General features: G+C 46.8%; 1 long non-coding RNA gene across 1 annotated transcript in view; it reads left to right on the top strand.

The window, feature by feature from the left end:
- LOC144145027 (uncharacterized) overlaps window positions 1-12113 on the top strand; it is a 29968-nt gene extending 17855 nt beyond the window's left edge. The window contains exons 2-4 of the long non-coding RNA XR_013317400.1: window positions 1935-2045; window positions 8476-8577; window positions 12005-12113. This is a non-coding gene — a long non-coding RNA (uncharacterized LOC144145027). The remainder of the gene's footprint in view (window positions 1-1934; window positions 2046-8475; window positions 8578-12004) is intronic.
- The last annotated feature ends 230 nt before the right edge of the window (window positions 12114-12343 follow it).

The raw sequence follows: 12343 nt of genomic DNA, 5'->3' as shown, positions 1-12343 counted from the left end.
AATGCGCCCACCTCGCCGCTAGGGGAACCCGGTTCACTTGTAGGAATCGTGGGGTTCACTTGGTGTTTCCGTTGGATTGATTCTGAAATCGCGTGAAACGTGTCGGGAACGCGTATGATTATTATGTTTTATGATTATTATTATGTTTTATTGGCCAATCTTGGTCAATCTCTCTAAGTGGTATGCTTGGGGCTTCGCTGTCGCAACGACCTTTACTCCATCATTGTTGCGGTAAGTGGGAGCTTCTTTTCTTTTATTGCAAGTGTTAATCATTGCCCCATCATGCGTTGTATCAGTAGCTTCTAGACGTAGTTTGAATGCGTCAAGGATATAAGGCGCCTTCGTAGCATTTGAATCTGTCTCGGTTTTGTGGCGCAGTGGGAAGAGCACTATGTACCTCGCGTTCCGCCCACAGGGTCGTGGGATCAAAACCGGTCGCCGCTAACAATTATTTTTTTTATAGTGTAGGGAGAGGAGTGTGGACGAGAGAGGGGCATCGGAGATGAGAGGGTGTGAGTGGCGGAGAGCGCAGCTCGCGCGGCGAGGAGAATGGGGTAGGGATTGACCTAAGCAAGCACACCACAATCATGCGCTGCACACGGGTAGAACTCAAAGGCAAAGTTTGCGGGGTTGAAGAAATCTAAAGGGATCACTTCAAATCGGGCTCCTTTGGCAAGGGCTTCTATACGTTTGAGCAGCCTTCTTTTCATAGATACCTTCGAAGGTTTCTTATCAATGTCGCTGCTACGATATGGATCAGAAACACCGGGTGTTTGAGTCCACAAAATAGAGCAGTAAACACTTACGTATGCACGGCAGATTGTCATTCTAAAATCAGACAGGAAATCGCACTCCCATTTGATCCGAAAAACTTGGCAGGAGAGGACACGTTGTGGTGGATACAAATGCTATAATCGTCTAAGGGCGGTGTTGGGTGACCAAATTTTTGTGGGCGAATAATATAAATGCGGTTTCCTCTTCCTGTGTACAAAATGGGCCTGTGTAGATGACGGCCGCCACCGTTGCTGTATTCTTAGTTACTAAACCACTTCTACATTACCAGCTGCTGGAAGAGAAACTATGGCCATGCCGCAAATCAAAATCAGAGAAAATAATAATCCACTTTCAGTGGCCATTAGTAATTTTAAAAAGCTCTGACAACAACAAGTTCTAATAATAATGATGGAATTTTTTAAATGACCCGCCGCGGTGGCTCTGTGGCTAAGGCGTTGTGCTGCTGAGTACGAGTTCGTGGGTTCAACTCCCGGCCGCGGCAGCCGCTTTTCTGATGGAGGCGAAAGCCGAAAAAGGCCATGTGCATGAGATTTCGGCACACGTTAAAGTTCCCCAAGTGGTCAGAAAAAATCCGGAGCCCTCCACTACGGCGCGCCTCATCGCCTGCGTTGCGTCGGCGCATTAAACCCTACAATCAATCAATCAGAATTTTAGGAATTAAACAATTTCTCATTTCTCAGAAATGCCACAGCACCACAGAAGCGTAAATTTAGGCTTGAGTACGAAAGCTAAAATTCTACAATTGGCACCAGCGAGGTTTTTATTAAACGATACAAAAACTTTGAATAGAGTTGACTGACGGAATTGCTGAATTCTCCGGCGCCTCTGGGTGACTTTAACATAGGCGCCTGAACTGCGAAGCCCCGAGCGAGTTGAGGAACAAGCGAAAGGCTGCCAGTCCCTCCATCAGACAAGCTGGCCTCTTTTCATAGCCATGCTTTTTTATTAGGAATTCAGTCCTTGGCTGTGTGTGTTATTTGGAGACCATCGCTAATTAATTGAAGTGCCCTCCATCTGTTAAAAAACGCCAAGGATAAAGGTACCACTGTGTGTGATAAAACATACCGCCCTGAGATCTCTCGTGCGGAGAGCTGAGTTTCACTAACCTACCGCCCTAACGCATTCGTTCCATTTTGTAGTTTCAGATGCGGTCATTTCGCCGGCGATGGGATGCGGCGGCAAAGGGAAAGCACCAGCGGTCTGGGGCCTTGTATCTGATCTTGCGAGCGGCAGGAGTCTTCGTGATGAAGGTAACAGCCTCCATTTTTCGGCGGTGGAACACGCTACAATATTAGCTCCATGGAAATGGTACTATCATTGTTAAAATAAGAAAATAATCACACAGTAGATTCCTCAGTATAACGTAACGTGGTGGCGCAGCAGATGAGACGAACAATCAGGAAGGTGAACAATCCTTTCACGGTATTTACAAGGTGGCAATCAGACAGCCAGCGCATGGTCCCCCAGCACTCTCCTCGTCGTCCTCGTCGCGGCTCTTTTTTGACGGCGCTTTGGGGTTTACCCAACCGATATGTCTTGGGCCAATAGCTTGCTTGGAGCGGGTGTGGCTGCCGTTCCGGGGCTGCAACCTTTAAGGCCTGCCTGATTTCTTTGCGCACGATGTGAACGACTGATGCAGACGCCAGTTCGAACGAAACGAGTCCTCGCAGCTACACCTCCTCCAGAACGATAGATCGGATGAGCTCCCGCAGCGATCGGTCGGTGGACGCAGCACTCACAACAGTGACAGTGGGGCAGGAGGATCTGCCGGACCCACGGTCGCACGGTCGGCGTCGCTGCTGCAGGGCTCGCTCGATGGCTGTCGCCTCTTTGATGAAATCCTTCACAGTACGAGGAACATTACCGTATGAGGCCAGAGAACAGCTGCTCTTTTACACCGTGCATTAGATATCTCTTCCGCTCGGACATATCGGGATCGGCTCTCCGAAATAGTCGAGCCATGTCCTCCGCGAACATCGCGACAGTTTCGTTGGTGATTTGAATTCGGGATTCTAGAAGTCGCTGCGCATGCTCTCGGTGGTCTCTGCAGGGGAACGACTCCTGACGCTCCTGCCGAAATTCATCCCACGACGACAATTGGCCCCTCGCCTCTTTGTTTTCGTACGAGGTCCTGACGCCGTCATCCGGCGAGTAGTACACACGCCTAAGATTTGGTTAAGGGTCCTACTGGTTAAACAACGCGACACGCTCAAACTGATCCAGCCAGTCCTCGACACCTTCGAACGCGTCGCCACGGAAGATGACAGGAGTGCGTGGCTGATGAAGTGTTACCTGAGAGGCAACTGGTTGCGCCATTACTTGCTGTTGTAACAATAGGCATCTCTGCGCGTCGCTGGGAAGGAGGCCGTACTCAGGAGACAGGCCGAGTTGGCGGCGGCTAATCCGATGAACCGGAGTGTCAACAAAGGGTGGCCGTACCGGGCTGCCAGAAGGGTCCGGGACATCAGGTGGTTGTACCCAGCTCCTCAACCAGTGTATTAAAAAGCAAATGCGTACCCTGGGTGGTGGTTTAATGAGGCACAAAAATTACACCATCTTCCCGTGGGGAGCCATGATGGGGATGCGAAGCATCATGGGGGTTCTCTGTGGTTCCATTGTGTTGCCATTATGCTGAGAGATCTGGTGTTTAGTAGCGCCACAGGGAATATCTCGTCCGGGTCCACACCGGTGGCAAAGGCACGCAAGTACTGTTGTGTTACGGTGAGTAGGCGGTGGTTTTCGAGGCGGCGAAACTCGTCCATCATGTTCTTGTCGATGTTGCGTCTCTGTGGTGGACTCGGTAGTCTCCGTCAGCGTTGGTGAAGTAAAGGTTGTTGACGTTGGTGCACAGGCTGAGGGCAACGTACACGCCCTCCTCTTCGCAGCTGTGTCTTCTTCTCCTTCTTCTTCTTCAGTGGTTCCCGTACGACAAGATGATGACGGTGGTTGTATGCGAAACAATCTCGTGATGGATTCTTTGGTTGACCAATCCCTAGCGGCATCCTGCCGCAATCATCATCAGAGGTGCTGCGGACGGGTCACGGACGCGGGACATCCCCCGAGCAAGAGATGCTTTGCATCTAAGCAGGAAAGAGCCACAGTGAAGGTCCTAACCTAAAAGCGCTAGAGAACCGAGAGCCAGGCACAAGCGCGCCATCCAAAGACGATGATTTTTTCTTTTGCCTCGTCGTCGATGTGTCCTTTCTCATAAAACACATTACCCGCACACTCACCAAATGTAACGTGGTGGCAGAGCAGATGAGACGAACAATGAGGAAGGTGAACAATCTATTTACAGTATTTACATGGCAGCCATTAGACAGCCAGCGCATTGTTCGCCTGCACTTTCTTTGTCGTCCTCGTTGCCGGTCTTTTGTTACGGCTTTGTGGGGTTTACGCCACCTATATGTTTCCAGACAATATTAGTCCATAAATAAAACAGAATATCTTGTCGAGATTAATGAGGTTTCTGAGCTTACAGGATTGAAATAAGCAAGGGGGGACTCTCGCCAACTTTGGGCTAATAACATCAGTCAGAAACAAAGCAAAAAACGGCGCGCTCAATTTCGCGGTTGCTGATAATTTACGCGCTAGAAATCTAGTAATTGTTCGAAGCACTTTCGTTATAATCAAAATAAGCCACAAAACGTTACACCCGATGATAAAATTCAGAAAACGTACGGGATGTACAGCGCAGAATAAGGCACAAAACATAAATTTGGAACCTTATCTGTTATTCGAGTAGGTTGTCAAACAAGGCTGCCGTAAAACTTTTAAAGAAACTGCTTACGTAGCCTTGCAAATGGGTTCGTCTTTGCTAAAGCTGATTGAGCATTCTGGTGTCATTCTTCGCCTTTCGCTCCCTGGCCATTATATTGTCGTGATCAATCACGCGTAGTATTAGTTACGTTATTTTCTGTTTCTGCCGCACGTCGGCTTCGGGAACATCAGTAAGACAACGACACGCTTTCATTTGATTGATTGTAGGGTTTAACGGGCCGACGCAACGCAGCTGATGAGGCCCTTCGTAGTGACGGGCTCCGGATTAATTTTGACCACCAAGGCATCTTACTCTGGCGCCGAATTCTCGTACACCAGGCGGTTTTGCTGATCGCCTCCATCAGAAAAGTGGCCGCCCCGGCCGGGAATAGAACCCGCGACCCCGTGCTCACTGACATGTAGTGCTGCACTTAAAACACGTCAACAATTTTCAATTTGGTGCGGTATCCTATTAGGAAAAATTTGTAATCTGAAAATTTCCGAGTCTCAGAAATTAGGTATAACAGTTAGGGAGACGGAATTGGTGGAGGTATAAGTTTTTTGTATTACCAGGGGTAATTGATTATTATACCAACAAAAATACAGAAAAGGTCGCAGTGAATTCCTTCAAACCTATTCTGAGGCGAGATAGACATCCTCTGTGATTCAACACTGCTTATGCGTTCGTGCTGAACCCGTTATTTCGTGTGGAGGATCTAAACAACCTGTCTTGTTAATATGTTTAGGGGCGAAGCTCCGTAAGGCGTGGATCTGTCCATCCTCGACGTATGTATGTAGCCACCTCTAGTTTAGTTCTTGGATTGTTTACCAGATGGCGTGGCTACCTCTAGTTTAGTTCTTGGATTGTTTACTAGATGGCGGTACTTGTATATGATGAAAAGATGCGCTTGGATTGTTTACTAGATGGCGTGGCTACCTCTAGTTACTTCTTGGATTGTTTACTAGATGGCGGGGAGCGTTGTAATAAAATCTGTTCGCTGTTGGCGCGCGCTCGGAGTCGCCCGATGGATAAGGCTGCTGATGTGCGAGCCCGCGAGGCAGAAGCGTTCCGTGAAGCTGCGCCGTACGAGAGCGGGAGGCCGAAGCGTGAGCGTACGAGAGCGGGAGGCCGACGAGAGCGGGAGGCCGTACGAGAGCGGGAGGCCGAAGCGTGTCGTCTGGCTGCGCGACGACGCCGCCAAGATCCCAGCGTTCGAGAACGAGAGGCCCAAGCGTCACGGCAACGGCGCGAGGACCCTGCCGTACGCGAAGCGGCACGGCTGCGGCACGAAGAGGATCTCCAAAACGTCAGAGAACGGGAAGCGGCGAGAAAGCGCGCGTATCGGCAGGCAGACCCCGATGCAGTGAGAGCTCGTGAGGCGTCTGCAAAACGCATCAGGCGAGCTCAGCCCCAAGGTGCCGACGCGCGGTTTAAGCGAGACTTTCTAGATGTTACGTTCGGACACAGATGTAGTGGGTGAACTTTCACTGAAGAGTCACGGTTTTACCGATGATTTCCCCTCAGGAGCTTCGCCCACTCATCATCATTCACCCCGTGGATATGCTGTGAATTTTTTCGGATCCACTTGATTCACAACCTGAAATTTTAAAATGGGTTTGGACAACTACCTATTTTGAAAACAAGACAAAAATATTTACTCCCTAGCCCGATCCCCTGGACTATCATTATGGCGTTATGTTTATAAATAGCAGACTGGTGTACAAGCTTAATTTTGGCATCTTACAAACGTGTTTTATCATACAAAATTTAATAAACAGTGATGGCCGGAGCAGAGTTTCGTTTGTGCTCGCCTAGGTGTGAAGTGGCGTATTTCACCGCTGTTCGGGGGCACCTAGAATAATCTCTGCTGCTGTGACGCAGAAAGAAAATTAGAATAAAAGATAAGCATATTAATTATAACGCTGAGAAAGCACTGTTGCTGCTACATTACAGTTCTCTCATGTATCAAAGCGCCGTGCAATCAACCGTAAAGTAGGCAGTTTATTTATTAGGACATAATATTACCAAGTGCGTCGTATGCATATCTGCAAGCATCAAAGCAACAAAGCTCCTGTTTTTTATAATTTAATTACCCGACAGGTCGCTTACTTTAGATCCTTAGTCTGCATTTCTTAAACAGCGCAATTAGCTCGTGTGATCGGAAATGTGTGAAGCCTATACGCTGGTTCATACGTTCCAACTCGATAAATAACTTGATCATGAAATTTGAAAGTGCAACGCTAGAGTGACACGCACGTATGCTACTGCTGGAAACGTAGATACCGTATAAACAACATTTCAAAAATTTATTGCAGGGAAAAAAACTACGAGCAGCACAAATTGTGCGAAATATATACTGTTTTTGTGCTGCGTACTGTTGAACTAGATCCGAAACACTTTTTTCTTCTGCCCACTTATCGCTCATCCCTTTACTGGAAAACAATGGCAGACAGTCTTTCAGGTCACGCGCAGTGGAAGTGGGGAGTTAGTGCTATGATTTGGTTATTTTAGGTGGCCACCCTTTGGTTTTAAAGCGAGAGATTTTTTAGTGGGACCGATGGCCTTTCGGTAAAAAAAGAAATATTGTATTTTCCCACAGACCATTTGATCGAACAAAATGGCCTGACAAGATCTGCGGGCAGATGGCACGTCTGTCAAACCGGTTTTTCTATGCTGTCAAAACGGTTACTTGAAAATTGCAAAAGACAATGTACTTATCGATCATCAAGAAGGAACACAATATAAACACAATTAGAATCCACATATCGGTATACGTGTAAATTGTTTGTAAATACCCTTACGGCGTGCGCAAAAAAGGTCTCATCGGTTCTTACTTCGTTTGCCAATTTGGTCTTTGAAGGTTTGACCATCCGATGAGAACGCAGGAAACAATGGACACGCTTTAGGTCAAGGTTTTAGGCACTTTTGATGCAGTTTTGATTTCGCGCTGTTCGCAACGCTCTTTAGGAAAGGAAAATAAGGTATTTCAAAGGGTGCAAAGGACGTACATTGGTCAAGGAAGGAAAAATTGTTGTTCCCTCTTCAATAGGAACCGGTAAACCACAAAAGGGTAATGTGCCTTCACAGGAGCACTTGAATGTTTATTGTGCACTGATAAAAACTTGCACGTCGCTATTTATATTTCGTCGGTATGGCACCGGGGGACGCATCAACGTTAGACAGTGGATTTCACGCGTAGGAGCTTTGCGCAAATTCGACTGAGACCACAGGCGTTCGCAAAACCCGTCCGTGCGAATGAAACCAAACGGGCTGTCAGCGAATCTTTATTGCTCACACGGTCCGCTAGAGCGAAAGAAGGAGAGGACCGCGTCACGAGCGCGACATCCGCAAGTCTCCCTCTCCGTAGCTCGCGCGGCGCGTCCCCAATCTACGTAGGCGCTGTCGCTGATGCGCCGATTGCAACTGATGCGCCGACAGCGTTATGATGCACTACTTGCTTCGCCTCTACTAGATGCCAGCTCCATCTTAAAGAAAGGCTATAAGGTGCGTTGGTCGTCCTATTCACGCGTCGGTACATAGCGCAGTCGGGAGAGCGTTTTGTACCTCCCGTCGCGTCAAAAGAGTTCGCGGCTCGAATACCGCCGCCACCGCGACTTTTTTCTGACGATGTCATTTCCGTGATAGATATGACGTCACTTAGGTCTCGGTGAACCCCGGCATAAACCATTTTAGCGTAAAAAAACATGCAGCACTTTTTGTTTGTCCTCAACCGGCGTTCGTGTTTCCTTCCGGCCGCCGTAAATAGGAAGGTGCATGAAGTTGCCGAGCACTGTGTTTTAAAGAGCATTGTCTCCGAATTTTTTTGTCGAAGGGTTCGTGCATACATTGAAACGACATTTTCGTTTCGTAAGTTGTTGACACCCTAAAATATTTGACATTATGCGGAATTTCTGTTACAGCAGGCAATGGAGCTCATGAAACCGAGAAACGGTCTGACCAACAAGATTTTTGACGTTTGGAAAAATGAAGCACCTTACTCTAACTGCACAAATTTCTTTCAGGTAAGTGCCATAATCATGCACCGGGTCTTTGCCAAGCAATATATTCGTCTGAATTGGAGGAGATGGCAATTTTTCAAAAAAAAAACAGAGCTACTGTGATTTCAAACTTTTAAATGCAAACAAATTTTGTTCTGTACGTTTGCAGCTTTTACTAAGGTCGGTTTATTTTTATAAGGGCTATTTCTGTTAGAGCCCCTCTGTACAGAACAAAAATGAGCCATGCAAGCAGCCCACAGCAAAAGTGGGCATTCTCATATCAAAGTAATCATACTGTAGAAAGCTGTGCATTTGTGTTCTACACACCATCCCCTTAATATTTTATGCATACTCTCGTTTACATTGAGCGCAATACCCCGGCATCATATAACGCCATTCTAACTGAGGTGAGCCTAAGAAGCAATTTAGTAAAAATTACGTGTAATGATGTTGACCTCGACCTGAGTGTTTTCAAACGGGCTCTGTGTGATCCTCATTACCATGTGCAAGGGAGCTCCGAGAATAACTGCCATCATCATATTAAGTTCCCTGGCCAGAGTATTCTGAGCTGCTGCTCTGAGCTGCTGCTCTTGACCATTGGCCACAACCGTCCACGAAGAAAACCCGAAGAAGTTGACGACGTGCCAAAACTATAGTGGACCCCACGTCCTCAACGATTTACCTATTCTTTCAGGATGCCTTGTCGAAACCAGTAAAAGTCAACAAAGGCTTCGACCGTCTACGGACAGTGATCCTCCTCAACGACAGCGTAGGTATTGACGACGTCGAGAATGGACCTGGAAGCCCTTTGCTACAGACGAGGCCTTATCCGAAAGAACGTAACCACACTGATTGAAGACATCAAAACTGCTAAGAGCGCCGAGTCAATATCAATGTGCAAGCTCATTTTTATGAAGACAAGCCTACTCGAAACACACGCTTGCCTGAAGAAGCTCGACAGCGATATTGAATAGCTTTTTCGCTTGGATCATTTACCGAAGGAAATCAAATCGCATGAGTTCGAAGATCCCATCCTGTTAATCACACTTAAAATGAACAAATTTTTTTCCAGTGTTGAAAAACCCTTCCAACGATAACAATGTAACAATATCACCGGAAAAACAGGAGTGTATCTCCAACAACAATTACTCGGCGGTAAGAAGCAGTGACTGTCTCAGCAGGAAGAGTGATTTGGTGACACCCTTGAAAGAAGGTTATTTGGAGATACCGGTAACTAACAAAGTGCTTCATTCAAAGAACGAGTTAAGGCTCCACCTAGCGGGGCAGCCACTTCTATTTCTGGTTCAGGCGATTCCACTCCCACAAGTGAACTTTGTCCAATTTGTCACCGAAGCAATGACAGCGCAGTGGGTGGACCTCAAAAGGCTTCCGCTTTGCGTAGTCTTCATGATGCGAAAAGAAGCACGGTGCACCGCGAACAACCTCATGAATGCGTACAACCATAGGTTTTAACCACAAACCCTTTCTTAAGCGCCGACGCATCTACGCAGCCGACGAGACTCATCTACCTAGCCTTCAACTTTATGTCAACATCGCGGTAGCACTAAAACTGAATTGATTATGTTCGCCGAGGCCAAAGTTGAGGATTCGATGGCCCCCACGCTAAATGAAGACGGCGAAAACTGCAAAGCCGGAACTGCCTACGAGAAGCATGTCCACAAATCCTAAATAAGGACCCACCGAAACGCATGACGACCTCCCGATTGACCCGCAGGTCAGACAAAGGACAAGCCTTACGTAGAAAAGTCGGTAACCACGTAAAAAACCAAGCCAATACCTGAATAATTATAGGAGACGATAGGCAACCCCGCGCTCATGTCACACGAAGTTTGGACCAGCACTACGAAGTTCTTAACTAGGGCCGAAGACGGTCCAGACGAGCCACTTATCCTGGTCGGATTCTCTAAAGCGCCGGTTCCACAGAAGCCCCAAGCATCGTTGGAAGCGTAAATTTAGAACATCCCGATGCGACTACTACAGGCATGACATCGATAGGGATCATGATGGACCACTCACACGACCTTGATCTAAAATGCTTTGCTGTTGTATTGTCCAAAGGCCTCCCTGAGCCTTTGAGTCTGCTCCGAAGCGCTGAGAGAGAGAAAGCTAGCAAATGATTTTGCTCATCGAAATTGCGCATCTAGCCAGTTTACAAAGGCACCTTCGTGATCTGCCACCCTTGCGCACGCATTAGGTAAATCATATCTCGTGGGAACGATGTAGCCCACAAAATATTTTTCGCCAACCTGCAGCACGAACACCGTGGACACAAGCCCAACGAATGAAGCCATGTGCAGGATATCGTCGATGCAGCCACTGATTATCGCCTGCTTCTTGGCATTAGTATCCCAAGCATGCAGCTACATGTGGGTTGCCACCCGCGTCGATGTGATGTTTGGCGAGGGTTGTGCATACAGAAGGCTTTGTGATAATGCAGCTCGGAATCTAAAGCACGCTTCTGCATCTGTGTATCCCAGTCTTGTGCCCAAGAAGACCATTGTCTCTCAATACTGCACCGGCTTGCTCGGAATAGCGCCAACCGATGCCGCTTGCCCACATCCACATTTAGAGATTCTGTTGGTGAGGGAACAATGCTAATAGAAAGTTTTCAGTCAGCAACAACATGGAACACCATTGAGGAGATGCAAGCAACATTGTCAGCTGGCTAATACACTTACCATAAAAGGAGGGACCACAAATTATCACCGGTTTCTGAATAAGATAACAAAGCATATTTGAAACGATGAATATGTGTAGGCAACGACGTTTGTAGGTAGAGCAGTTCATTCATTTACACTCGAAGAAATAGGTCAGACGTATGGTCCAAGGGAAAGACTGGAACAACTGCTTGCGTAAGCCTACACGCGAAGTAAAAACTTAAAACAATGCCCCTGTTGTTGTGCAGACGACCAAGCTTACCTTGATGAGGTACTCGAGGTACAGAGTGCTGCATGGGGTAGTCTATAATTTTACAAGGTTTTTTTGAACGATGTCCTCGTTTGCTCAGAAAGGTATCATAGCCTCATTTTGCTTGTTTCCTTTCTGACGTATTCATTTCTGTGGGAGTTACATGTAACTTATATAGGCCGAAATACTGAGGTACATTTGTTTGCGCATGATTCAGTAATTGTGAAGGATCACTGTACATGTAAATGTTCCTCACCAATGCTTTATCATTACGTGTAGTACTTTCTTGTTTTTTCCGAGAACAGAGTAAAACATTTTACGGCTTTCTTCTAACAATTCAGCGGGTGAGTACTACACTACTCATGTAAAATAAAATCTTACTATTCCAGTTTCCCAGCTCTCTCTTTATTAGGAGTAGTCTTCGTAGAAAATTATTGTGGCCAGAAAAAAGCTCAGAAAACGTTGTATGTCGTACCAAATTGATAACAAATGACGTTGTATATGATTTGTTTTCTGTACGCAGACTGCTACAATTTATTTGACAAGTGGTGTTCTGTTGTAAAATAGTACCTCCTGGACAGATGACAAAGCATACAAGAAATTTATGCGAACGGGCCCGGACACGTATTTAAAGGAGCCATGAAGAGAAAATACAACTTCGTTTAATTTGAAAGAACGAGGATTCAGTATCTCACTCAGCTCCATTACAACCACAAAAGTTGTTTTTTTAACGAAAAAAACGCAAGAAGTATTTAAAAACTTTCAAATTTTGCGCCACAGTGACGTGTTATGAGCAAGAATGGCGTCATACGGGCCAACAATAAAACATAATTTTCAGTGCGTTAACTGCACGTTAGCAATC

This window comes from Haemaphysalis longicornis, unplaced genomic scaffold (assembly GCF_048455015.1).
Source record: "Haemaphysalis longicornis isolate Haplotype H1 unplaced genomic scaffold, Haemaphysalis longicornis Haplotype H1 scaffold_7, whole genome shotgun sequence".
Taxonomy (NCBI): domain Eukaryota; kingdom Metazoa; phylum Arthropoda; class Arachnida; order Ixodida; family Ixodidae; genus Haemaphysalis; species Haemaphysalis longicornis.
This window is presented reverse-complemented; position numbering and strand designations above follow the sequence as displayed.